At 39.2% G+C, this 26,562-nt stretch overlaps 2 protein-coding genes across 6 annotated transcripts in view; one reads left to right on the top strand and one right to left on the bottom strand.

Annotated features, from left to right (window-relative positions):
- C7H7orf50 (chromosome 7 C7orf50 homolog) overlaps positions 1-26,562 on the bottom strand; it is a 388,436-nt gene that overhangs the window by 146,720 nt on the left and 215,154 nt on the right. The gene's annotated exons all lie outside the window — the stretch shown is intronic.
- The window catches only part of GPR146 (G protein-coupled receptor 146), a 91,842-nt gene that overhangs the window by 17,357 nt on the left and 47,923 nt on the right, over positions 1-26,562 (top strand). The window contains exon 2 of one of the 3 annotated variants that reach the window (XM_007498316.3): positions 448-492. The exons of the other annotated variants lie outside the window; for them this stretch is intronic. The gene's annotated coding sequence lies outside the window, so the exon portion shown is untranslated. The remainder of the gene's footprint in view (positions 1-447; positions 493-26,562) is intronic. 3 annotated transcript variants of the gene reach the window in all.

Genomic DNA, 26,562 nt, shown 5'->3' with positions numbered 1-26,562 from the left:
CCCATGACCCTCATTCTAGAGATGAAAACTAAAGAGGGTAAACAAATGACTTATCCAAAGATACAGGGAGTTAGTGGCAGAATTAGTGTTAGAGTTAATGGCCAGAACCCAGGTCTCTTGGCTCTCAGTCATATACCACATTGCTTCCTTACCCTGCATTTTGGCAAAATTAATTCCCCAGTTGACTGAGGACCTGTATATTAAAGTTTTAAAAAGAACAGTGATAACAATGAAGCCTTAAATGGACTGGCAATTTAATGTCCTCAGTTGTCATTCCCTATCATTTTGCAAATGCTGGAGGCATAGATGTTGTGCTCTGATTAAAACTCTCACTAGTTAAGTGAGATATTTGACTTGACTTTTATCTAGTTAGTAGAGGCTATGCAAGGCACATAATAAGGATGCCTCCTAAAAGAAGGGATCCAGTGGCTTTTATTTTCCCTTCAGGATGAGAAAAGGATGACCACCACCCAGAAAAGTCTGAAATCTAAGGTAAGTACTCAAAGACCAGTTCTGCTGAGTCTTAATTAAGTGCCTTCCCCTCCCTCCCCCCCCATTTTATTATTCTAAGCCTCAGCTTCCTCTGGGTGATGTCTCTTGGCAGTCAGCATCACCATTTCCTGAATCATAGTGTTTAACAATTCAGCACAAACTTGGACTTCCTGCCCACACAGAGTGGTAGGGCCAGTCAGAGAACCTATTGCAACATTAGCTAGGAAAAAAGAATGCCAGGCCAGTCAATTTCCTCAGTGTTCTGATATTCTTGTCCTGTGTCACAGGTCTGAGTGCTGTCTTCCTATTGGTTAGTCAGTAGAATGTCTTTTGGTCATTTCTTCAACATGGGGCAGATAAAGGAGAGAGGTAACAGCAGAGAGACATGATCATCCCTTCTTCTATAGAAAATCATCCCACCCTCTCACTTGGCACTCTGGAAACAAGTATCCATGCAACCAAATGCTGGAACTTCAAGCGTCTAAACACAATAATTGACCACAGCAATGAGATCAAAGGAAATCTGACTTTCCTGGGGAGAGAGAGCAGAGCACATCAAAGTAAACTATGGTTTTCTGAAAACAATCTTCCTCTCAGTTCTGAAACTCAGAAAAGTTAAATCATGCATAAAAAATCAGGACTGTCCTAAAATAAGCTCATTCTCCATGTTTCAGTTACCTGCTTCCCTCTAGTACTTTGAAGGAAAAAACATCCCTTATACCTTATAAAATGTATTTTTGGTCTAAATATCTTAAATCAGCCTATCATTCACCTATACAATATATAATGACTGTATGAAATCTAATGAAGCCTTCTACTTGAACAGCATTATTCTAGGCACTGTGGGAGATGCAAAGAATGGTCCCTGATATCAAGGAGGTTATGATCTAATGGAAGAGATAAACACAAATAATAGCCCAGAAATAAAATTATAGCTGCTATTTCATATTATAGAGGAGAGGCTACCTACCATAGAAGATAGCAAGCTGGATTCACAATCACGCAGACCTAGGTTCAAGTCCTACCTCTGATATATACTGGCTGTGTAACCTGGATTAAGTAAATTAATCTCTCAATACTTTGTTGTTGTTCAGTCATTTTCAATCGTATCTGACTCTTCATGACACCATTTGGGTTTTTTTGGTGGGGGAGGAGAGAGGGCAAAGTTACTAACGTGATTTCCTATTTCCTCTCTTCAATTCATTTTACAGATGAAAAACCTGAGGCAAACAATTAAATGATTTACCAGGGCTGCTCACCTAGTAAGGATTTAAGGCCACATTTGAACTCAGCTATTCCTGACTCCAGCCCACTATCCACTGCGCCACCTGGCTAATTTTCTGTGGACTGATAGTAGGATAAGGAGGACATTGCTAGACTTATAGCTTCCTGTGCCAATGAAACCTCATATTCAGTCTCTATCCCTGTCATCACACTATAGCCCTGAATAACCAAACATAACTTCCTGAGGATCTACAACTACATACTTAGCACTATGCCTTAGCACCATAGATTTCTCATCATGGTTAATTCTGTGGTAGCAATAAATACAGGCCATGATGAGCACCCTCTCAACACATAGAGGAAATGCCTTAGGTGGCCATGGAGCTTTAGTGAGGAAGAGAAAGCATGGGCTGAAATGAGGCGGCTGTTTCGCCCTTTGATCCCCTGACTCCTATGTTCAGTCCACTCTGTCCTCAGCACACTCTGTCCTCAATGATGATGTTACACAACTACTAATTCCATGAACTATATCTGAAAGCTACAATTCTGACTTATGCTTTGATGCAGAAGAATAAATACTTTCTATCACTGGGCACAACAAAGCTAGAACTAATAAATTTCCCCCTTGTTTCAAGATATAGTCTTAGACTCTGAATATCTTGGGGGGTGGGGGAGAAGCTGAAATGTCTTATTGCAGGCATTTTCATGAGAGTTCAATTTATGAATTCAGCAGCTTAATAAGCACATTATTAATTGTAGAAATTTCTCATATATCCTATTCCTTCAGAGAACTGTGCCACCTATTTAAGTCTGAAATTTAATTAGTATTTCATTACGTGGATTATTAAAACTAGAAATGGTAATTTGAGGTGGGGCAAATATATAGAATTTGGGATATAAGTACATAGAACAATTAATATTTTTATGAAAAAAAATAGTACAAAGGGAATATTTTTCATAATGAGGCTTTAATAATCAAAAGGAGAAAGTGCTTTCAAGAATTAATTCAAGAGTAATAATGTGGAATGTTCCAGTCTAAATTCTAATATTTTTAAACGTTATATTAATTTTTTCTCCTTCCAAAGCTAATCTCATATTTGAATAGTTAAGCTAACATTTGCAAGATATTCAGTTGGTTACTTATTACTATATAGAGAATACATATAATGAAATGTTTCTCCCTCTCTCTTCCATTTAGTTTTGAGACTGGTTAAAAGTAAAAATTATCTCAGGAAATTTCTACACTGATGCAATGCATAAAGTTGCTAAGTCAACAAATGAAAAAAGTTGAACTTCTGATTTCCCAAGAAGGCAAACTCATCCCATAAGGGAAGAATATGATGAGAAAATAGTATAGCTAATTCTTGCTTATCCTTGCTAATGGAGGCATAACAGGATAGAAGAGGGAGTGAGGAAAATCTACAACAAATGACACAAATTCCAGAGAATCCAATTCCTAATTTTGTGTGTCTACAATTGGAACAGATCATAGTTTGTAAGATTTTTAGGGCTGGAAAGGGCATTGGAGACCACCTAGTTAAATTAAAAAAAAAAAAACAGCTACAATAAGAATTCATTTTATATAACATTTTAAAATTTATAAAAGGGCTTTCTTTATAAATGAGTGGTACAAGTATCATCAGTTCCTTTTGTTTCTTTTGTCAAGCAAAACTAATTCCCATATTAGCCATGTCAAAAAATGTGCCACATGGTGTACATTTAGTACTTCATCTCTTTATTAGGAGATGCAATCAGTCCTCTAGAATCAGAGCTGACTGTTGCATTGATCAGTTTCTCAAGCCTTTCAAACATCAAGCTCACTACAAAGATGAGGAAAATTGAGGCCAAGAAGGGGTAAGTAATTTTCCAAAGGATACATGGCTAAATTTCTGGCCATCACAACTCAAGGAGGGAAAATACCTAGAGAGAAAAAAAATCCTGAAAAGGGAACCTAAAATAATGGAAATGAAGGAATGAATCTTATAGAAGAAAACAAATAAAACAGGAATCTGCTACCTAAAAATATGAGTCTGAGAGAGAGTATGTGACAGGATTCTAGAATCAAAAGATAAATATAGCCATATCCTATTTTCAGTGATGGAACACAAAACCCAAGAAATATTCTTAAATTTTTTTTTAACCTCCTACCTTCTGTCTTAGTATCAATTCTAAGATAGAAGAGTGGCAAGGCCTGGGCAACAAAGTTAAGTGACTTGCCCAGGGTCACACAACTAAGAAGTATCTGAAGCCAGACTTAAACCCAGGTCCTCCCAACTCTAGAGCTTTATCCACTGTGGTATCTAGCTTCCCCAATATCATGATAAAAGGAGTTTTTTGATCTAAAGAACATGTGCTGAGAGAACTTACTAACTTTGATGACAGAGTTTCCGTATCTGAACCAAGGAAACCATCCCTAATGCAAGACGGTCACAGTGTAATAACCCTTTTTTTCATGCAGGAATTGGCATTCTATATATACTTCCTTGACTTAGTAAACAGGGCACACTGAATATACCTGACTTTTTTTTTTTTAAACTATTACCTTCTGTCTTAGAATCAACCCTAAGTATAGGTTCCAAAGCAGAAGGGCAGTAAGGGTTAGGCAACTGGGGTTAAGTGATTTGCCCAGGGTCACACAGCTAGGAGGTGTCTGAGGCCCTATTTGTACGCAGGTCTTCCTATCTCCTTTCCTGGCTCTCTATCTACTGAGCCTTCTAGCTGCCCCTTTGAAACTTTTCTTGATGAATAAAGGATCATCATGTGGATCACTAATGACTGCATAAACAGATGAAGTGCATAAATAATCATCATAAGATGTAGTGGGGCAGAGTGGATAGAGAACCAGCTCTGGAGTACAGGAAGACCTGGGTTTAAGCCTATGGCACATACTGGCTTTAGGACCCCAGACAAGATACTTGAGCTCAGTGCCTCAGACGAGTCTTTAGAGACTTAAAGTTGAGAGCCCCAGGATTGGAGTTGGGAGGTCCTGGGTTCAAATTTGACCTTCCTAGTTGTGTGATCCTGGGCAAGTCAATTAACACCAGTTGCCTAACCCTTACTGCTCTTCTGCCTTAGAACCAATCCTTAGTATCTGTTATAAAACTGAAGGTAAGGGTTTAAAAAACAAACTACAGCATGGAAATGATCAAATAAAATTAAAAAAAAAAACAAACTACTAAAAATTGCAGAACAGCTACTACTAGAGCTCCTCACCAGGGGTTCACCACAATTATGAAGTCACAAGTTTGAATCTAAAATAACAAATGTATTTATATAGTGTTTTAAAGGTTTACAAAGTTCATTTTTTTCAAAACAACCCTCTTCCAAGTATTATCATTTCCCAATCTGATTTCCCAAATGAAGAGCTATGTGAATACCTCTAGACTACACAAGTCAAATATGCCATCCACCAGGACAATACTTTCATGTATGGGAACCAAATGAAGATGTAATTAGGAAAGATTTAACAAAGTAAATAAACATATAATAGAACATGGATAATAGTAATGTGTAGTTTTCTAAATCAATAAGCAGTTCTCAAAGATCTTTATGCACAGTTTTAGTGGCTCTTTTCTATTTGGGTTGGATACCATTACTTCAGACCAGTGATGGCGAACCTTTTAGAGACTGTGTCCCTCCACCTCCACTGCATGCCAGGCACACCCTGCCCCACCCCTTACCCCACAGAGGGGAGAGAGAAAGTGTTCCCATTGAGCTGCTGGGCAGAGGGAGCAGGTGATGTGAAAAAAAGTCAACAGATGTGTTGGAGAGGGGGAGGGGAACAGCTCCACCTAAGTCCACTCTGCCTTTCTAATAATGAATGGGGGGGGGGGGAAGAGTCATGCCTACAGAAAGTACTTTGTGTGCCATCTTTGGCACCCGTGCCATAGTTCGTCATCATTGCCTTAGACTATTCTAATTTCCTTATGGGGAGGGACCATGACTTTCTTATATTTTTATCCCCTCCAGATGCAGGGCAGTGAATCACACACAGAAGCTACTTAATAAATGTTTGATGATTGAAAAAAGGGGGTGGGGGAATGCAAGGATATTGTCTCAGGGAGCTAGTATCCCTTTAGGTCAGGACAGTGGTGCTGTGGACATGAAAAGTATTCTTTTTCTTCTCTCCTCTGATGAACCATTTCTAGAATCCTGTGCTCCCTTACTTTATTTTGGGGGCCTCCTACTTCTCTCCTATCATGTCTCACTGCTGGGAGTATGTTAAGCTACTCTTTCATTTTCTCTTTTCATTTTAGTTTGAAGTGGGGTGTGGCTTCAGGAATGAGGGAAAGTAAGAGGATATGAAGGAACATGTCAATAATGTAAAAATAATGGTGAGAACTATAAAAATAATAAAGCAATGGATTTGATTATTGATTATAAACTGACTTTGATACTCTGCTTGCTGTGCTAACAAAATATCTTCAGTCTATATCAGTGAAGTGAAGCTCATAAATGAACTTTCTCTTCAGGGCCAGGCACAAGGATGCTAAAGAGACTCTTGTTATGAAAAATAAAATATTTATTGAAATATGTAAGGATAAAAAAGGATTTCTAATTCTAAGGGATTTTAACTCCACCCAAATAAAACTCCCTGGTTCCGCAAGGAACCGCTTCCCCTATTTTTCACAGGCTACATGAATCCTTCTTGATCTGACTAACCCAAATTTTTACTATTCTAAATAAAACTAACAATATTATCTTTATAATTTTTAATTCGCCTCCAAGTTATAAAAATAACAAAGGCTAGCTGATTGAGTCTCAATAAGAATCAAGTTGGGATTCTGAGCCTTAGCAGACTCAGAGTCCAAACCAAAGACCAGGTCTTTCTCTGGTCTTCTCAAAGTTAAATAATCTATAAAGACAGTAATAGATAGTCAATAGTGTTTCCCAAGTTGGAAAAAGAAAACACTTAACTCCTTCAGGTCTTTACCTGAGGGGGGTGGGACGGACAACAAAGATATTACCTCCTCAATGCCCTCAGAGCAAGAGTCTCTGTGTGTGTGACTCTGACAACTCCCACTGGCCAACTGCCACACAGAAAAACTGTTACACTTGAAACTGACACAGACTTAGCCCTGACTTCTTATCTCTAAACTAATATAATTAGTCCCAATTTCTAATATCATTCTTACAGTTTAAAAGAATGAAGCCACCTATTTAGGGTTAAAATTAAGGGACTGGTAATAACGGAAGAGAAAAGAAAGCTCATCTACAGACAGAAAAGGATATTCTAAAGAAAAAGGAGGCAAAAGGACAAAATATATTTAAAAAAAATTTTTTAAGGTAACTTCTGTTTTAGGATGAATACTGTGTATTGGTTCTAAGGCAGGAGAGTGGTAAGGGCTAGGCAAATAGAGGTTGAGTGACTTGACCAGGGTCACATAGCTAGGAAGTGTCTGAGGCCACATTTGAACCTAGGACCTCCTGTCTCTAGGCCTGACTCTCAATCCACTGAGCCACCTAGTTGCTCCTAAGATAATCTTTTTTTTTTTTAATTATTATTTTTTCTGTCTCACTTTCCCCATCCTCCATTAGAAAAAGAAAACAAAATCTTATAACATATGCAGAGTTAAGCAAAACAAATTTCCACATTAGCCATGCTCAAAAATATGTCTCAGGGTAGCCTGAGTCCATCACTTCTCTATTTAAAGGTAAGGAGCACGCACCATCATCATTAGTCCCCTGGAATCAGGGCAGGTCATTGTGCTGATCAGAATTCTTAAGAAAAGTCAATCTTGCTGATAGCATTTACTGGGAATGGGCAGCAGGCTCTGTCATCATTAGCCTAATTGTGTTAGTCATCATTCTAGAATAGGTTTTAGTTGAAAAGTTAATTTATTCTATAAGTATTTAGTAGCTATGCTAGACCAGGATGTTTAGTAATATAGTCAACAAAATCACTTTTAAAAATAACTACATCTAATTTTTTGGCCTAATGAGACAAAATGATTTTTGTTTGTGAATTTGATAGGTTGGTGAATTAATTGGTTTTAAGATATTAATGGATGATAATGGCTAAGTTGAAATGTGTTACCTCTCCCAATAACATATATTTGCATTTTAAGAGAACTTTAAACTTTAAAAAGTGACTCTTAGTTTGTTTTTTTTACTCAAGGTAACAGGCCTTATTTGTTGCTACTGTTGAGTCATTTCAGTCATGTCCCACTCTTTGTGACTCCATCTGAGGTTTTCTTGGCAAAGATAGTGGAGAAGTTTGCCATTTTCTTCTCCAGCTCATTTTACAGATGAAGAAACTGAAGCAGAGTTAAGTGACTTGTCTAGGGTCACACAGCTAGTACGTGTCTGCGATCAGATTTAAACTCAGAAAGGTGAGTCTTCCCACGCCTAGGCCCAGAGCTCTATAGAACAGGTATTTGAGAGAAGGTATCCCTCCAATCAGGCCAAATGGATATTCTGCACAATCTTCTATATTCAAGCATATTGCTGTATTGCAGTCTGTAACCTGAGGGCACTGCTCACCATTCCTTCTATCTTCCTTGTGTCTGGTAGTTTACTTCCTAGTTGGCAGCTCCCTACTGTTGGTGCAGTTTGAATCATTTCAGCATTCCTCATTTGATGGGTAGGGCATCTATCAGTTCCAGGTTGTTCTCTCTTAATTCCAGGCTATCAGTGTTTAGTTCTTTGGTTAAGACTTTTCTTGAAAGCATTTGCAGTGGTAACTGGTGGTGGAAATTGCCTATCCCTTCCCCAACCCACAGAGGGAGTTCAAGTCTAAAAATACTGCCCATGTGCTAAAACCAGAATTGAGTATTGTGTTCTTTATGTAAAATGGCTATTATCAAAGATACAGTAAATCCTTTGTAACAAAAGCTCTGAACAGGCCACAATTAATTTGTCAGGGCTGGCTTGAAAACAGCAGGCTTTATAAATGTAGCTTTGTTTTTACCATGTTGCATAAATTAGTACCAAAGTCTGGATGTAATTAACACCTAAACAAACCACAAAACCCATTTTGGTTATTATAGTGACAGCGAGTTATTATGTTTCTTTGCTAGCAGGCGCTGAATTTCAGGAAGAACTAAAGAAAACAGTTCACCCTCTCCCTTCCCCAAATATTTCAAATCCTAGTTAAAAAAAATTCAAACCTGAGAGTAAGTACATATGTACATTTCTAAATATATATATATGAAACATGAATGTTTATGTTAACCAACTTCATGTGCAGACACACTAATAAATATATATTGCAATACTTGAAAATAGATTGGTCTTTAAAAAATAGTGATAGTTTGTGATGTTATGAAAGTCTACTCAATACAGCCCTTAATAAATATTCATTTCCTTCCTGGAAAAAGAAAATGAAAAGAAAGACTCCTGGGAGATCAAAGAAACTAGAGTACATACAGACCTAGACAGAAGGAAAGAAAAGCAGATATGATGAGTACTAGCCCTACAGTATGGGTTCCTAAATTGGGATAGCCATCCTGAAGCTTATCAAGGGGAATGGGGAAAACTGGTAAATAATTATATTATCTTGTTGAAATATTCCAGAAACCCTGAACTGATTTCTAATCAACGAAATTACAACATTTTGAGTGTACTCTTTGGGGGGGGGGGGCGGGGGGGAAGGCAACAAATCTGGTTACTTCTTATGTACATATTCCTGGTAAACTCTAGAATGAATTTCCTATAATGAATAAGCAGCACAGGAAGGTTTCCCAAAAAGCCAAGAGGTACATGGAGTGAGAAAAATTAGAAACCCCTTCCCTAGATCATCAAAATCATTGGGGTATCTGAGAATACCTGCCAAATAATATAAAATTAAAGCTCCCAGGAAAGATGCAATAAGCTTAGCTGACAAAAACTCATCTCTGCTGATTTGGTAACAACCATATTTAATCAATCATTCCTACATGTTCTCATATTTCTCTTTAAAAAACAATAAAAGGTTAAGCACATTGTTATGTAAATAGATTAAATGTAAATACCAACATTGACAAAGAGCAGCCTGAAACCCAGAAACCCATCCCTTGTGTAGTATCAGGCCTTGCTTAAAGTCTTAGAACAAAGCAACCAAAATGAACCAAAGAGTAAAGCCCGGTTGTTCCCTAGATTCCAAGAGATCCCTTTGCGAGATAAGGGAAAGGAAACATTAACCATTTTGTACTTTAACTAAAACCTGCCATTTGATGCCATGGCATCCTGGACAAAGGGCTCTTTTGTCCCACCTCCACAGTTGGTCATGCAAACTTCAAGGATCCTCCAACCATGAAAAATGTCCTGATAATGAGTACAAATCTATTTCCACTGCTCTACTGACAGAAATTCACCTGGTTTCCGTGACTAGCCAAGTGAAGAAGAAGGTTTGGAAGAGGCAAATTGTATGTATGCATCTGTTTGTTTGTGTGTGTGTTTGTGTGCATGGGTGTTTACCTGAAAAACCTTAAATATGAGATGCTGCCATTTTGATTCTTAACCTACCATTTGCACATCTCACATGATGTGGACACAATGATGATAACAAAATTTTTTACTGAGTAGCATCTTACCAAATATTTATTTTGAAATCCTGTAAGTCCAAGGATTCTCAATTACTTTTCTGGTGAGAAACTAACCTTCTCTTCATCTTAATATAATGAATTTGTGTAATGGTGGTAGGGGTTATGAGTAACAAGAAGATCCAAGTCAACTAGGAGATACCAACAGGGATTTCTAGCTAGCCCCTCCTTCCCTGCTGAAAATTAACAAAGGGATGACAGTATGTTTCAGCCATGTCTCTAGCACCCAGACATGTGTAATGCAGTCCTGAGGATCAGTTATCTTACAATTATTTTATGCTAGCATTGCACACGGCCTTTGGCCGAGAGTGGTCAAAGGTTATGTCCTTCAGTGAGCATGAGGGGGAAAAAAGCCTGGATCTGGCTATAGCCTCTGCTATTCCCAAGTTACCTGTCATAATCACCATAATAATACTCTTAAATGCCAGTTCATCCTGGAGGGACTGCAGTTTATGGTATGTACTGATACAATATAAACATTCACATAGAAAACTCAGAGTTTTCCCCTCCAGTACAAAGAGCTCTGGTCCTAGGAGTCAAAGGAGCAAGGACCAGGCAGGATTCTTCCTTTACAAAATGAGAGGGTTGGATCACACTAGCTGTAAAAATCAATGAGCTATGTTATTATTAATATGGAGAATTGGATTAATTACTCTTACTTCACAACTGCAATGCTAATTTGGGGGAGAGGATTGTTGGGGAAGATTATGCTTATGACATTAAAATAATTTATGTTTCAGAACACATTCAGAATCTTATATGAAGGGGGCAGCTAGGTGGCTCAGTGGATTGAGAGCCAGGCCCAGAGATGGGAGGTTCTGGGTTCAACTCTAGCTTCAGACAGTTCCTAGCTGTGTGACCCTGGGCAAGTTGCTTAACCCCCATTGCCTAGCCCTTACTGCTCTTCTGCCTTGGAGCCCATACTTAGCATCGATTCTAAGATGGAAGGAAGGGGGTTAAAAAACAAACAGAAGTTTACATTTGACCAAAGAGGCAACAGGGAACCTTTGAAGGCTACACTGAGGCATCACACTGTCATTTAGCTCCACCCTCTTGTATAGAGTTTTCTTAATTTTTTTTATTACTTGATAAATTCTATAGCTATTTAGTAAATAACTACTACATGTAAAGCACTGGGCTAGTTGCTGAGGGAGAGATAATTCTGATAAGATATTGGTCTTTGTAATCATGGAGCTTATAGTCCAGTTGACACATAAGTGCTCCCTGAAGGGATGGTATTTATGTCACACCTACTATGTGCTAGACACTGTGCTTTACAAATATCATTTCACTTGATCTTCACAATAACCATGCAGGTGAGGTGCCATTATTTATTCCCATTTTATAGTTGAGGAAACTGAAGCAAATAGCAATTAAGTGACTGGTCCAGAGTCACACAGCTACCAAGTGGCTGAGGCTAGATATGACCTCAGGTCTTCTTGACTCCAAACCCAAGCACTCTATCTACTGTGCCACTTAGTTTCTGCAAAGGGAAAATCATTATTTCAGGGAAAGAAAAGGAAAGGCTTCATGGAAGAGGTAGCATCTGAGTTATTTTAAAGCAGCCATGTCAGACTCAAACAGAAGTAGCTGGGCTGCTTATTGATTTAGAAAACTACAAAATAACAATGCATATTGGATTGCATTTTTATTTGTTTTTGTTAAACATTTCCCAATTACCTTTCTAAAAACTCTTACCTTCTATCTTAGAATTGATACAAGTATTGGTTCCAAGGCAGGATAGAGGTTAAGGGCTAGTCTGGTCATAAAGCTAGGGGGTGTCTGAAGCCAAATTTGAACCCAGGTCCTCCTGACTCCAGGCCCAATTATATTATAATCTAGTTCAGGGAGCTCTGGAGAGTTGTGCAAGAAGTCAGCAAGCTTAGAGTATGAAACCTCAAGGTCGGAAATCTAGCAGTAAGATGAAAAGAGCCGGATATTTCGGGAAAAATGAGACAATAACCTTCCCAAGGCAGGACTAAAGTCATCCTTTTCAGCAACTTCCTCCCTGACAGGAGTACTAAGTTCTTATATGAATAGAATAGAATAGAATACTGCCTGGGTATCACCACACAGGTATAGATACCACCCAAGTCAAATAGGGCCACACTTCTGAGTTGTTTATCACCAAGAAAGGGTAAAAGAAAGAAGGCTTCCAGCACCCCAATTCAGGGAGGCCCTTCTAATCTGTTTTCACAGTCAGCATGCTAAGTGTGAAAGGAACAGGGCCCTATCATTCATTCCTGCCTACACCTCTACTGAGCAGCTTTGTTTATCCACATGTAGAAAAACACAATCTTCCTTAATTTAATTTCAGGCATATGGACACTGTCTAATGATTTATAATACATTGCATTAAAAGAAAATTATTATTACTCTTGGGCCAACACTGCAAACTAGAAGCCATTCTGCATTCTGTATTGTCAAATAGCTGAACGGGAAATGTCACAGTTATGATTTCTAGGCACAAGTGATAATTGGATTGGAAGGCAAAGTTCAAGAAAACAGTAAAGCTCTTGTGTATTAACAGAAGGTTTGTTCTGCTCTGCAGCTTGCCAGCCAAGGCTATTTCCTTCCTAAATATTAAAATTCTAATCTGCCATCATTTCATCTGCAGAAATGTATGACTAACTAGGAATTGAAAGCTGCATTTTTTTTCCAAACTAGAAACTCAAATCTCGTAGGCTGATGGACAGCATAAGCATCTCTGAGGCAAATACTAAGTATAAAAAGTTGCAAATGAGTCAGGAATTAACATTTAGAAAATAGAAAATTTCTTCTCAGCAACTTACAAGAAATTAGCTGACAGCAGCTTCTGGGTTTGCATTGCTGATTTAGTCATTTTAATGAAAGAATCTGGTTCTTTATGTTCTAGGAACAAATTACAAACCTGCTAAGATGTCCTATTCAACAGATACAGATTTGAAATGATGATATCGGGCTTAAAATAAATGAAAGATTGCCTATAGTATATATGCAACAGAGGAAATGTCTAACACTGTTTCCTTGTAAAGAAAATATATCTTGTAATAACGAGACGATTTTCCAAATATACTTTCATGCAGATCTAATCTAGAAGTCTCCATTTTAATTGGCTTTCAGGTTTTGCAGGCAATTGGAATAAAAATATGATGGTCACTTTGATACCAAGTGGTAAGACCCAAAGAAATAGCAGTTCCTCATTGCAGCAGAGCTCTGCTTCCCACTTCACATTAATAGATGCAAGAGGATACGGGTCTCCTACAAAGCCACCCCTCCTCCCCGCTACCCCCAAATGACACTGCTTTCAGGGAAGAAGAGTGGTGCCACGATAATATGGATAAATTTGCTTCTCTGGGTTCTGTTATCCTATAGCCTAGGAACTTAGAATGATTTCTTTTTCATTCTATGTCTATTGAAAAGAGAGCTAGAGTATAGTGGAAAGAACACTGCCCTCACATTCAGGAGGTTCTATCTCTAAGTTTTGGGGCACTTGGGTAGTGCAGTGGGTCAGCAAGACTCATCTTCCTGAGTTCAAATCTAACCTTCCTTACTAGCTGGATGAACTTGGGCAAGTCACTTAACCCTGTTTGCTTAGGTCTTGACTTTCTATCTTCCCCCCCCTTTTTAAATTTAGAATATTTTTCCATGGTTACATGATCCATGACCCCCCCACTCTTTCTGAATCCGACAAGCAGTTCTACTAGGTTATACATGCATCACTGTTCAAAATCTATTTCCGTGTTATTCATATCTCCAATAGCACAATCCTTTAACATCAAAACCCCAATCATATCGCTATCGCATTACGTGATCAATTACATATTTTTCTAATGCATTTCCATTTCCACAGTTCCTTCTCTGGATGTGTGAGAATGAAAGGGACTTCTTTCTCACAAGTCCCTCTGAATTGTCCTGGGTCATTGCATTGCTGCTAGTAGAGAAGTCCATTACATTTGATTGTACTACAGTGTATCAGTCTCTGTGTACAATGTTCTCAATTCACATGGAATTCCTTCAGTTCATTATTCCTTTTAGCATAGTAGTATTCCATCACCAGCACATACCACAGATTATTCAGCCATTCCCTAATTGATGGACACCCCCATATTTTCCAATTTTTTGCTACCCCAAAGAGCATGGCTATAAATTTTTGTACAGTTTTTTTCCCCTTATTATCTCTTTGGGACACAAACCCAGGAGGGGTATGGCTGGGTCAAAGGGTAGGCAGTCTTTTAAAGCCCTTTGCACATAGTTCCAAATTGCCCTCCAGAATGGTTGGACCAATTCAAAACTCCACCAGCAATGCATTAGTGTCCCAATTTTGCCACATCCCCTCCAACATTTATCACTTTCCCTTGCTGCCAATCTGCTAAGTGTAAGTTGGTACCTCAGAGTTGTTTTAATTTGTATTTCTCTAATCAGGAGGGATTTAGAATTTTTTTATGTGCTTATTGATAGTTTTGATTTCATCGTGTGAAAACTTCCTATTCATGTCCTTTGACCTTTTGTTGATTGGGGAATGGCTTGATTTTTTTTTGTAAATTTGACTTAGTTCCTTATATATTTGGAAAATTAAGCCTTTGTCAGAGAGTTTTGTTATAAAAATGTTCTCCCACTGTTGCTTTCCTTCTAGTTTTAGTTGCATTGGTTTTATTTGTACAAAACCTTTTTAAGTTGATATAATCAAAGTCACTTATTTTATATTTTGAAATACTCTCTATCTCTTGCTTGGTCTTAAATTCCTTCCTTTCCCACGATCTGACAGGTATCTATGTTCACCTAATTTATTTATGATTTCACTCTTGATGAAAAAAATATAACAAAGGTCATCTGGAAGAACAAACGATCAAGAATATCAAGGGAAATAATGGGAAAAAAAAGTGAAGAATGGGGGTCTTGCAGTACCAGATCTTAAACTGTACTATAAAGCAGTGGTCATCAAAACAATATGGTACTGACTAAGAGACAGAAGGGTGGATCACTGGAATAGACTAGGGGTAAATTACCTCAGTAAGCTAGTGTTCTATAAACCCAAAGATCCCAGCTTTTGGGACAAGAACTCACTATTTGACAAAAACTGCTGGGAAAATTGGAAAACAGTATGGGAGAGATTAGGTTTAAATTAACACCTTACACCCTATACCAAGATAAATTCAAAATGGGTAAATGATTTAAATATAAACAGTGAAATCATAAATAAATTAGGTGAACATAGAATAGTATACCTGACTTTCTGCCTTAAAAGGGTTGTTACCAGGGCAGAAAGTAATGAGAAAAAAACAAACAAACAAATATACACGATGATAACTCTCATGCTCCCCACTGTGGCTCTGAACATTCAAAGATATTGTACAAATTTGGGTGCAATCTTGCCTTTTGTTCCTATTACCTTAAACCTTAAAGTTAGGCAAAATGGCCAGGATTAGCAAGGTGATCATCTATAATGCAGGGGAAAATTAACATTACTTTATTGAAATCATTTTATAAAGCCAGTGATAAGAATATAACTAAATTAAAATTTCTCTCAATAAATAAACTATCATTCTCTCTCTCTCTCTCTCTCTCTCTCTCTCTCTCTCTCTCTCTCTCTCTCTCTCTCTCTCTCTCTCTCTCACACACACACACATACACACACACACACACAAAATTTCACTTCATTTACAGTGGTTCAGTGCACTGACCTCTGCATTTCAGGGCTGTCAGTTCTAATCAGAGCATGACTGGTACCAACTGATTTACTGAAATAATAACAACAGAACAAAATCTCCTCAAAACCAAACCAAACAAACAACAACAACAACAAACTCTTTCGGCCTGACTCTACCAAAGTGCAATTAGTGGTGAATAAAATTTCTAAAATATAAAGAGACAAAACCATTTTTAATATTATACTACCTCCTGGCTCTGCCTCATTTATTCCTCATGAACAGATACATCACTGAGGATGACGCTAGAATCTAATTATTTTTTCTTTAGGTTTTCATTTTTTGTTATGCTTAAATTCCAAAGTACAGAGACTAGAGCTATTTTATATAGAATGGTAAGCTCCAGAATGACTTAAGAAAAGACATTACATGAGAAACGATTGTGGTATTTCATCCCTTACAGTCAGAATCCATCAAGATGAGAGAGGAAACCAAGGTCTAGAGATGTTCTTCTTAATTTTTTGGCTTTACATTCCCATGTTCCCCAAATCCCATCCTGAATCTGGGCCACTGTTAAGAAAGCTAATATCTATGTGGAGCACAGATAGCAACTGCAGCTATTGCAGAAGCAAAGAATCTTTTTTTTTTTTCCAGTCTAACAATCTCCCACATTCAGGGACTCTAGTCCTTTAGCTTTGCCCTACCTATATGGAAGGTAATCGCATAATGCAGGAGTAGCTGGCCTCTTTCAAAATACCTTCAAAGTATCTCTCAGTACTCCTAGGACCCATCGTCTAGTTTGCCTTTTTTTATAAAGCATGTTCCCTGAGGGAACAGACAAGATGCGTGTGTTTTTAAAGTAGGGCACATAAAATAGCTCATAAATCACCTAGTAAAAAGTGATAAATGAATAACCATAGGGACTAAAACTGACATAAGGGAGCCTGTCAGAAGCTAGTGTGTTGGGAAGAGGTGTGGCCCCTTTCCAGGCTTAAGTCACCTCTAAGAATCCAGCCAAGCACACTTTATTCCTCTAAGTCATCCATCCATTTATTCTAGTAAAACTCAGCCTACTCAGAGCTGACTAAGGCCATGATGTTCTCTAAGTAGCATAAAGGATTGCACCAGTGAGAATCTTCTTTCCATCTGGCTGAGACTAATGGTGCTCATTTTGCACATGCTGTTTGAGATGCTGCTTGGTTACGTTCTCAGTTTCCTTCAGACTCATTCAGCAGACACTTATTAAGTGCCTACTGGGTGCCAGGCACTGTGCTAGCTACAAGAGATATCGACAAAAATGAAATAGTCCCTGCCCTCCAGGAACTTACATTTGACTGAGGAGAAATAATACACAGAAAATTAGATACAAATTAATTTGTTAGGGGAGGTTGAACTGGGGGTGTGTGGTTTAGGATAGAACCCAAGTTGTTGTTCATTCTTCATTTTTGTTTTGTTTTCAATTTTTTATTTTTAATTTTTTCAGTTATGTCTGGCAACAGGCTTTGCTGATTGTTTTCTGACATTTGAGGATTCAGATTCTCTCCCTGTTTTCTGACATTTGAGGATTCAGATTCTCTCCCTCTCCCCAATATGGCAGATAACCTGATATACCAATGCTTTCATGAAACACCTATTTCTATATTGCTCATGCCACAATAAGATACATATCACACATGTAAGGAAATAAGAGAGGTCCTTTGTTTCTGAAGAGAACCAGTGATTTAAGGGAAGCAGAGCTGGACCAAGTTGAAGGAAGCTGTGGGTTCTGTGAGCAGAAGCTGATGAGAGAGTGTTCTCCAGACACAGGGCACAGTCTATGCAAAGGCTGACACAGGAGATGCAATGTTGTGTTTGGAGAAAAGGAAGGTCATGATAGCTGGAATACGTGAAGAGAGCAATATATATATGAAGTCTGGAATGGAGCCCAGGGCCAGATTGGGAGGACTTTCAGAGTTGGAGAGTTTGTATTTTATCGTGGAGCTACATACGCCTGGGGTACACCATGCTTAGTCATGCTTTAGGAATATCTATTTGGCAGACGCAGAGAGGATGGATTAGAGATAGGTTGGGACTAGACAGAAGTTGAAGAACCAAGGAAGGAGTTTATTGCAATAGCCCAGACAAAAGGAGTTGAGAAGCTGAAATTAGGTAGTGGCTGTGTGAGTGGAAATGAGAGACTGATGCAAGAGAGGTATATAGACATGGAATTGAGTAACCTTAAATGACTGAATATGCAAGGGAAGGGTGGGGAAAGAGCCACTCCGTGGCTGTGAACCTGAGAGTCTGGAAGGCACAGAGATAGCATAGTTAGGAAGAGGGGCAGGTTGGGAGGTATGAGAAACATGAACATTTTGGGCATGTTGTGTTTGAGATACTATGGAATATACAGTTAGAGATATATTACCTATCTCTTTAAAAAGAGCCTGGGGCTGAGCACACACAGACAGAAGGTTGGACAGATAGTGAGTCCTGTGCATTGTGTAGAAAATAAAAAAGAGAAATAGGCCTATGATGGAATCTTGGTATATATCTTCAGGAAAGATGTGATAGAAAGAGAAGCATGGCAGAGCAGTGTCACAAAATCCCAGGGAAGAAAAAGGGTTCAGGAAGATGGAGTAGTAATCTATAGTCAAATGCATTGGATATCAAGAAGCAAAAAGACTAATCAAAGAGTTTTATAATTTTTACATTTAAGTTACTCTGTGGGATTGGGAGTCACACCTAGGGTTAGGAGGTCCAGGGTTCAAATCTGACCTCAGACACTTCCTAGCTGTGTGACTCTGGGCAAGTCACTTGATCCCTATTGCCTAGCTCTTACCACTCTTCTACCTTGGAACCAATATGCAGTATTGGTTTAAGATGGAACATAAGGGTTTTTTAGAAAAAGACTGGCAAAAGGCCATCAGATTTGGCAATGAATAGATCATTGGAAAGGGTAAATTGAATGATGATATCAGAAGTCAAAACGCAGGGGCCAAGAAAGAAATGGAAAGTAAGAAAGTGAAGGCAACTGAGTATCAGAAGCTCTTTATAAGAGTTAGGCAGGGAAAGAAAGGAGAGAGAAGCTAGACAGAGAAGATCTTATAGAAGGGAAGGATCCAGTGATTCTGGAGAGACTGAAAAGTTAGGGAGAAAGTAAAGATTCAAGCCCTGGAGAAGGTGTAAGGGATGGCATTAGGATGAACACAGAAGGATTGGTGTCTAGAAGGAGAAAGAAGAACCTTTCTTGCAGATTAAAGCAAAGTAGGAAAGGGGTAGCTGGGTGGCTCAGTAGATCAAGAACCAGGCCTAGAGACAGGAGGTCCTGAGTTCAAATCTGACCTCAGACACTTCCTATCTGTGTGATCCTGGGCAAGTTGCTTAACCCCCATTGCCTAGGCTTTACCACTCTTCTACCTTGGGACCAATACACAGTATTGATTGATGAAAAGTAAGGATTTAAAAAAATTTAAAAAAAATGTAAAAGCAAAGTAGGGAGAGAGTGGGGGGAATGAAACACAAAAGGCTACAATTGGAGAAAGAGAGTCAACTTGCAATGGATATCCTCAGGTTTGTCAATGAAAGTGTTTGATAAAGTCCACTGCTAAGACAGAGGGAGGAAAGGGGAGTTTGAGGAGAGAAGAGATTAAAGCTCCAAGGTGAATAAAGTTGTTAACCAATTTAGAACATAGCAGCGAACACCCATTTGAGAGGACAGAACACATTTTCAGGGTACTCCATTGGAATGGTTAAACAGCACGTAGATAGGAGTGAAGGTAGACTGAGAATTTATTCGGGTTTGGGATTTAGAAAAGGATTATTGGAGATAGGACAAGGGAATCAGGGACTGAAGAGTAGAGACAAAATAAAATTGAACCAGCTAACTATGAGGTCAAGAGTATGAAAGGAGAAAAGTGAGACCAGATCAGGGCAGGGATGATGAGAGATTAGCGTGATTGAAGGTTGCAGCAAATACTAGACAGGGTGAAGCACAGGGAAAGATGGAAGGATAGGCAAGTATGGTCAAACAGAGGAGTACTAGAATTATGGACTATGAAAAAGGAACACTTGTAGCTGACTGTGAGATCAAGGAGATGGTCATCACTGAGGGTTGGCAGTGGAGGCCTGAAGATGCCAAATATGGAAGTTGGGGAGGCTAACTTGGAAATAAGGGGAATGGAAGGGGCATTGACAGGTAAACCCAAGAATAGTACAGAGTGTATTTAGTTGGAAAGAGTAAATCATGAAGGCCCAAATCACAGGTGGCATAGAAACCCACTAATAAAGAATTCTGAAAATTTTGTGTTCAAAGATGTTTCTGATGGAGTGACCAGCAGATAAACAAGATCCTCCCCTCCTACTGTATTTTATGATAGATTAAAACAAACAAACAAACAAACCCTTATGCAATACTAAGTATTGATTCCAAAGCAGAAGAGCAATAAAGCCTGGGATAATGGGGTTTAAGTGACTTGCCCAGAGTCACACAGCTAGGAAGTATCCAGGGCTACATTTGAGCCCAGTTCCTCCTGTCTCCAGACAGGGTAGAAAATCAATAGGCAAAGAAGAGACTGAGGAAAGGCATTTTAGGCATGGGGAGAGGGGGGAATATAGGCATGGTAGATGGTATGTGTGGTAGTTTGGCTGGCATGTAAATATCATGGAGGGGAGTAACTGGAAATAAAGTCTTTTCCTTTTCTTTCTGGCATGTGTGTGATATATCCTGATGCAATGAGTCTCAGATGAGATGTTGCCAAGAGGTAATAACAAGGGAAAAGTTTACAAGTGGCAGTGATGTTGCTTCCTATTTTATGCTGCTTCTTGGTTTATTTATCTATGCAAGGCTCCCCTTGAATCATGGGCAGGGACCATATCTTACCCTGACCTGACTTCCTGTCCTGTCTCTCCTGTGATTCTGATTACATTGTGAGCACTCAACAATGCTAGTTGACTCATTCCTGTCAGAACACTCCAGGAAAGGGTCATCTCTCTCCTCCCTCAGGAAAAACTGTTCCTCAGCCATATGAAGCTCACCCGTCAGATGTTTTTTGATTATGCTGCAGGAGTGGAAACACCATCCTTATAGATTTCATCCTCATTAGGGAATATTCTCTCTGGCCTTACATGATTTTGTCCCTGTCTCCTTCCAGCTATATGATGAGAAACCTTGTAGGTTTACTGAAATAGAGGCCTTTGTGTTTGACAGTGAAGGTAACTGAGGATAACTAATGCTCAGTGGATTTCAGCCTGAGAAAAAGCATCTACTCAATTATTTCTGCTTGCATGCACATCAGCTAGAGAGGAGAGGGAGGGAAATGGTGACAAGGAAACCCAATATGGACCTTGGCCAATCCAAATATGTTGCCTCCCCTTTGGAATAGGAGTTCCTTAAGGGCAGGGACCATGTTTTTTGCCTTTCTTTGGATCCCCAGGACTGGACACAAGACTTGGCACATAGTGACTAACAGATGTTTGCACACTGGTTGGGTAGAAAATCAATAGGCAAAGAAGAGACTGAGGAAAGGCATTCTAGGCATCAGGAGAGGAGGAAATATAGGCATGGTAGATGGTATGTGTGGTAGTTTGGCTGGCATGTAAAGGTCATGGAGGGGAGTAACTGGACATAAAGTCTTTTCCTTTTCTTTCTGGCATTTGTGTAGGGGAGGGGAGGGGAGAGAAGACTTACTCTAATCTCTACTTGATAGGCAAAAAGGGGATAATATTTATGTAGGAAATGGATTTTGCTCAACACTGATTATCTCAGCACAGCAGAGCTAATTTACCCTCCTTTTTTGGTTTCAACTGTTAAAAATAAGTCAAAGACAGGGCAGCTGGGTGGCTCAGTGAATAAAGAGTCAGGCCTAAAGTCAGGAGGATCTGGATTCAAATCTAACCTCAGATACTTCTTAGCCATATGACCCTGGGTAAGTCACTTAACCCCAACTTCCAAGCCCCTGAAGCTCTTCTGTCATGGAGCTAATATTTAGTATCCATTCTAAGACCAAAAAGATTTTTTTAAAAGTCAAAGACCTATTTTTGTCACAGAGAGTGTATTTAGCTGGAAAGGGTAAACTAAACCATTAAGTCCCAGATCACAAGCAGCATAGGAACACACTAAGAAAGAATTCTGAATTTTTTGTGTTCAGAGATGTTTCTGATCAAACGACCAGCAGGTAAGCAAGATCCTCCCCTCCTACTGCAGTTTCCTTTTAGCCCTGAGATTTGACATGTTGCTTAACTCTTATAGAAAGAACACTCACAGACTACTGTAGGAATTAGGGGACACACACTGATGTGCTGACTCTGGAACAAGTGTGCAAATCTAAATCTCCAAACAACTTAGTGAGGACAAAGGGAAATTGGGGCTAAGAAAGAACTGCATTAGTGATTAGCCTATACAATTTTTGTAGAGTGAATTTGGTGACAAAAGGCATCTTTACACTAGCAAAAGGAACAGTAATAAGGTAAAAGCTGGTTTACCTAGAATTCTATCAACCAGAAATCTTTATTAATTTTTGTCTTTCACTAATACAACCATAAGTAATTCATATTTTTTAATGAAGATACAGAAACACAAAGATAGTCCATTGCCTAGCCATCAAAGAATTATGCTAGTGTAATTTTTGTGCTAAGTTTTATTTTACTGCAAACTAATGTACAAATAGAAAAATTACTAGATTCTGGATCAGAATTCCTGTTAAAATTTCAGACCTGCCCCTTGGAACTCTGGGTGATCTTGGGCAAGTCATGGAATCTTTTTGTGACCTCAGTTTCCTCAATTGTAAAATGAGCAGGGTTGACTTGATGGCTTCTGAAGTCTTCTCCAGTTCCAAATCCTATGATTTATTAGACTTATATGTATATTTCATTAACTAGAAGACTCAATTTCCCTAATCTGGCAGCAAAACTGAGCATCTGCTCTTCTAAATTACAAGAGAATACAGTGACATTTTGTAAATCAGAGATCCTTAACCTTTTCATGTGTCATGGACCCCTTTGGCTATCTAGGGACTGGAATCTTCTCATAATAAAGTTTTTAAATTTCTTTTTTTTTTTAATTAAGAGAATTTTCCCAGGAATGCCCTAGCCTTTCTCTTTCCCGCCGCACAGCACAGAAGACATCATCTGGGAGACAGATATGTTCCTACAAATTATGTCTTTCATGTTTCCACCTTTCAGTTCACTCTCTGGAGGTAACATTAACAATTTATTCTTTGAGTATTAAATCTGGAGCTATGTATGACATTCTTTTGGTTCTACTCATCTTGCTATTCATTATCCGGTGTAATTCTTTCCAAGTTTTATTAAAATTAGGCTGCTCATCAGTTCTCATGATGCAGTAGTATTCCATCACCATCATATGCCACAAGTTGTTTAGCTATTCCCTAAATGATGGACATTCCTTCAGTTTCCAGTTCTTTGCCACCACAAAGAGAGCTGCTATAAATATTCTGGAACATACTGGTTCTTTTCCTTTTTCCCTAATCACCATTGATTTTGCTGGGTCTAAAGGTATATGCAGTTTTATAATTCAAGTTTTAAAATTTCTGCAGTAAAATGCATAGAATTACAAAGGAGATCAATTATATGGAAATCCATTTATCAAAATGAACTCCCATTACATAATCAGTCTTGCTCTTCTCAGAAAGCTATGGCTATTTCAAAGGACTTCTGCAAAAACTGTAAAAATCCTGCTTTGCTCTACAAGCATGGAAACAACTTCATCTTTTAAAAAATATAGTTTTAAACAGAAATTAGGGAGAAGAGTGCCAGGAGGTGTGTAGGGGAAGGGAAGGTGTTATATTGGGCAGGGAGAGTGGGGCTGGTGGTAGTAACTGAGATGGATCTGCTTCCATGTGCTTGAGCATGAGGGATAGGATGTATTGGGGCAGGGGAGAGACCTGGAAATGGCCAGGGAGAAGGGGGAAGAGGAGATAGGGGTGCATGACAGAGTGCAACTGTGGGAAGTTCTGCTGAAGAAAGAGTGGGATGTTAGATCCAGTTCAGTTGGCCAGCTCTGGACAGCTGTTCACGTGGAAGTGAAAGATCCCAGGAGAGTATTCAAAGACAGGAAAACTCTGGTCTCCTTGCCAACACAACTGCCTTCCTTTCATGCCATTGCAGTTTAATTGGCCCCTAGGCCAACCCTGGACAGAAGCAGAATGCTGCTGTCACATAATGGCTGCTAATTTGTTTATATCCAAATGCACAAATAAGTTAGTATCTAACTTAAGAGTTAGTGGGACAGAGCATGCTCTGGACACCAAACATTTTGCCCAGGATATAAGTTTGATCACATTGGGACCTATTACAACGAAGCACATGCCCCAAGGCCTCAGGCCTGGTACCAAGTACTTGATCCCTCTCTTCCCCCTCAAACAGCTTGTACTGTGTGGTGCTGACACTGAAATGGTCTTGTGAGCACACTCCTGCCTAATAGTATCAATAGACTCTGGGACATTAAATCATAAACAACAATCCAGGCCACCAGGAAAAAAAAACCCAAACACTTTAGATAGGAAAGAAGAGTTGGTAGAGGCAGGAAGAAATGACTTTCAAAGTGCTTGGAGATGGGTTGGCCTAGTTATGTGACACAGGAGATGTGTGTCAATAAAGCCGATCCCAACTTACAAATTGGTTTTATTTCCAAAGTTTAAGTCACTTGTTTGTTATTTGCAGAGATATTATTACAAATGATGACTAAAAACAGCGATAGTATAGAAACATTGTTATTATTATACTGACAAATGGAATTAGTATTATGTAGTGATAACTTTTGTTGCTGTTGTTCAAACATAATTAATTCAAAATTCTGATCCTACCAACCTATTAACCAATACCAAAACCCTGTCTTTGGGAGATGTATGTTGTCTGCTCAAGGAAAGATTCCTTTTCTGATTACAGTCGATTTTTAGTCATGTGTATCTGACTCTTTGTTGAGTCCATTTTAGGTTTTCTTGGCAATGCTACTAGAATGGCTTTCCATTTCCTTCTTCAGCTCATTTTATAGATGAAGAAACTAAGGCAAACAGGGGTAAGTGGCTTGCCCAGGGTTATGTAGATAGTATCTAAGATGAAATCTGACCTCAGGAAGAGGAGTCTTCCTAACTCCAGGCATGGGACCCTCTCCACTGTACCCCCAACTATGCCATCTCACTCCTATCAGACAATTAGAACAAAATCATAATGGACAGGGAAAAGAAAATACTGTCTCCACAATATTTTAATAGATTAAGTTGGCTGCAAAAGGCAAATAGAGCTTGGTTGTTCTCAAAAGAAAGCTGAGAATGACAGCTGAGTCATAGATTGAGCCAAGGAAGCATCTCTCTGTGACACTGATAGGGATATAAGCAGGAGACCCAGGATGGCACAGCTGGGCAGGGTAGAGAATGACTGAAACCTGTCAGTCGTCTTATCGTTCCATATATTCAAGAGGATGTACCATCTAGTGGAAAGAACACTTCTCTGGATCAGAATGACTCTGTCTCTGAATTCTAGCTCTGAATAAACTTAGTCACAGAGTCTGTGTTCTTTCTGAGTGTGATTCAGGATCCAGGGGACCAGAGCCTCTATTTCTCTACAAGTGAGTCAACCCAGACCTATTTCTGGGCAGGATTGGACTGAGGTTAACAAAATACCCTAGGGCACTTGGGTAGGCGCCCAAGGGGGAACATGCACTTTCCCCAAGTATGGGGAAAGTTGCAGTGACCTGTCATTCCTGGAAACTCTGCCCAGTGGCCTGATATCCTGGAAGTGTGGCCAGCCTTCAATGTGGAGGCCCCACCCTGCTGGATGGAGTGTTTCTAACCATAGAACTCCCCTCAGAACCTGCCATTAAACTCTGCTACCCTTGGAGGTGGGGAGCTGGGGAGCTAGGGTCAACCTTGTACAGCAGGCAAAGTTGGCAGCTGCCAACATAGCATGATTATAAAGGAGTGCTTCAAAAGTCCCCTCACCCTCTTCCCCCAAACCCCTCAAAAGCTTCCCCTGACTACTGGCTGATGCCAGAAATTCCAGTTAGAGGCTCATTCCTTTGGCTTTAGGAAAATACCCTTGGGAGTAATAATACTTCACTCTGCAATCTATCATTTCTATGTCATTGTGACTGAGTTTCAGATTATTCTATGAGAGCAGGATTTGATCTGATCAGGACGAAGGGAAGGTGAGAGAAAAAGAGGGAGGAGCAGGGAGAAAGCTGAGAGGGAGAGGATATTGGGTGTGATATGGCAGAAGTCCCACTGATAGGGTAAAGGATGAAATATGGGGTGGCGATGGATACAAGGGTCACAGGACCACAAGGGCCTTGCCTTCTCTTTCTTCTTTAGACTGTTTATTTTCCACACAAACATTCAGAAACAAAGAAACATGTACTGCATTGTTTTTAGGTCTGTTTCAACTATGGACATCTGGGTATTGTTCTCATATTACTAAAATTCAAAGAGTAGGTGTGTATGTATGTGTATGTGTATGTACACCTAATTGGGCACACCAATCTGCTAACTGCTAATTATTTATGGAAGTGGCAGAAATTCCTTGATGCTTTGGATAAAGCACAGGAATAGGAGTCTTTAATTTGCTTGGCTTGAGTAAACATAGAAAATACCTGAATTTTAACAAGGAGCCTCCTCTTTCTAACCTTTTCAATCCATCAATAAAAAGGGAGGAAAGGCAACTTTTGGGAACTGCTCTCCCGAGGCAATCTTGTTGAACTTTTGAAG

Source organism: Monodelphis domestica, chromosome 7 (assembly GCF_027887165.1).
Source record: "Monodelphis domestica isolate mMonDom1 chromosome 7, mMonDom1.pri, whole genome shotgun sequence".
Taxonomy (NCBI): domain Eukaryota; kingdom Metazoa; phylum Chordata; class Mammalia; order Didelphimorphia; family Didelphidae; genus Monodelphis; species Monodelphis domestica.
Note: the sequence above shows the minus strand (reverse complement) of the source record. Positions and strands in the feature narration are given on the sequence as shown.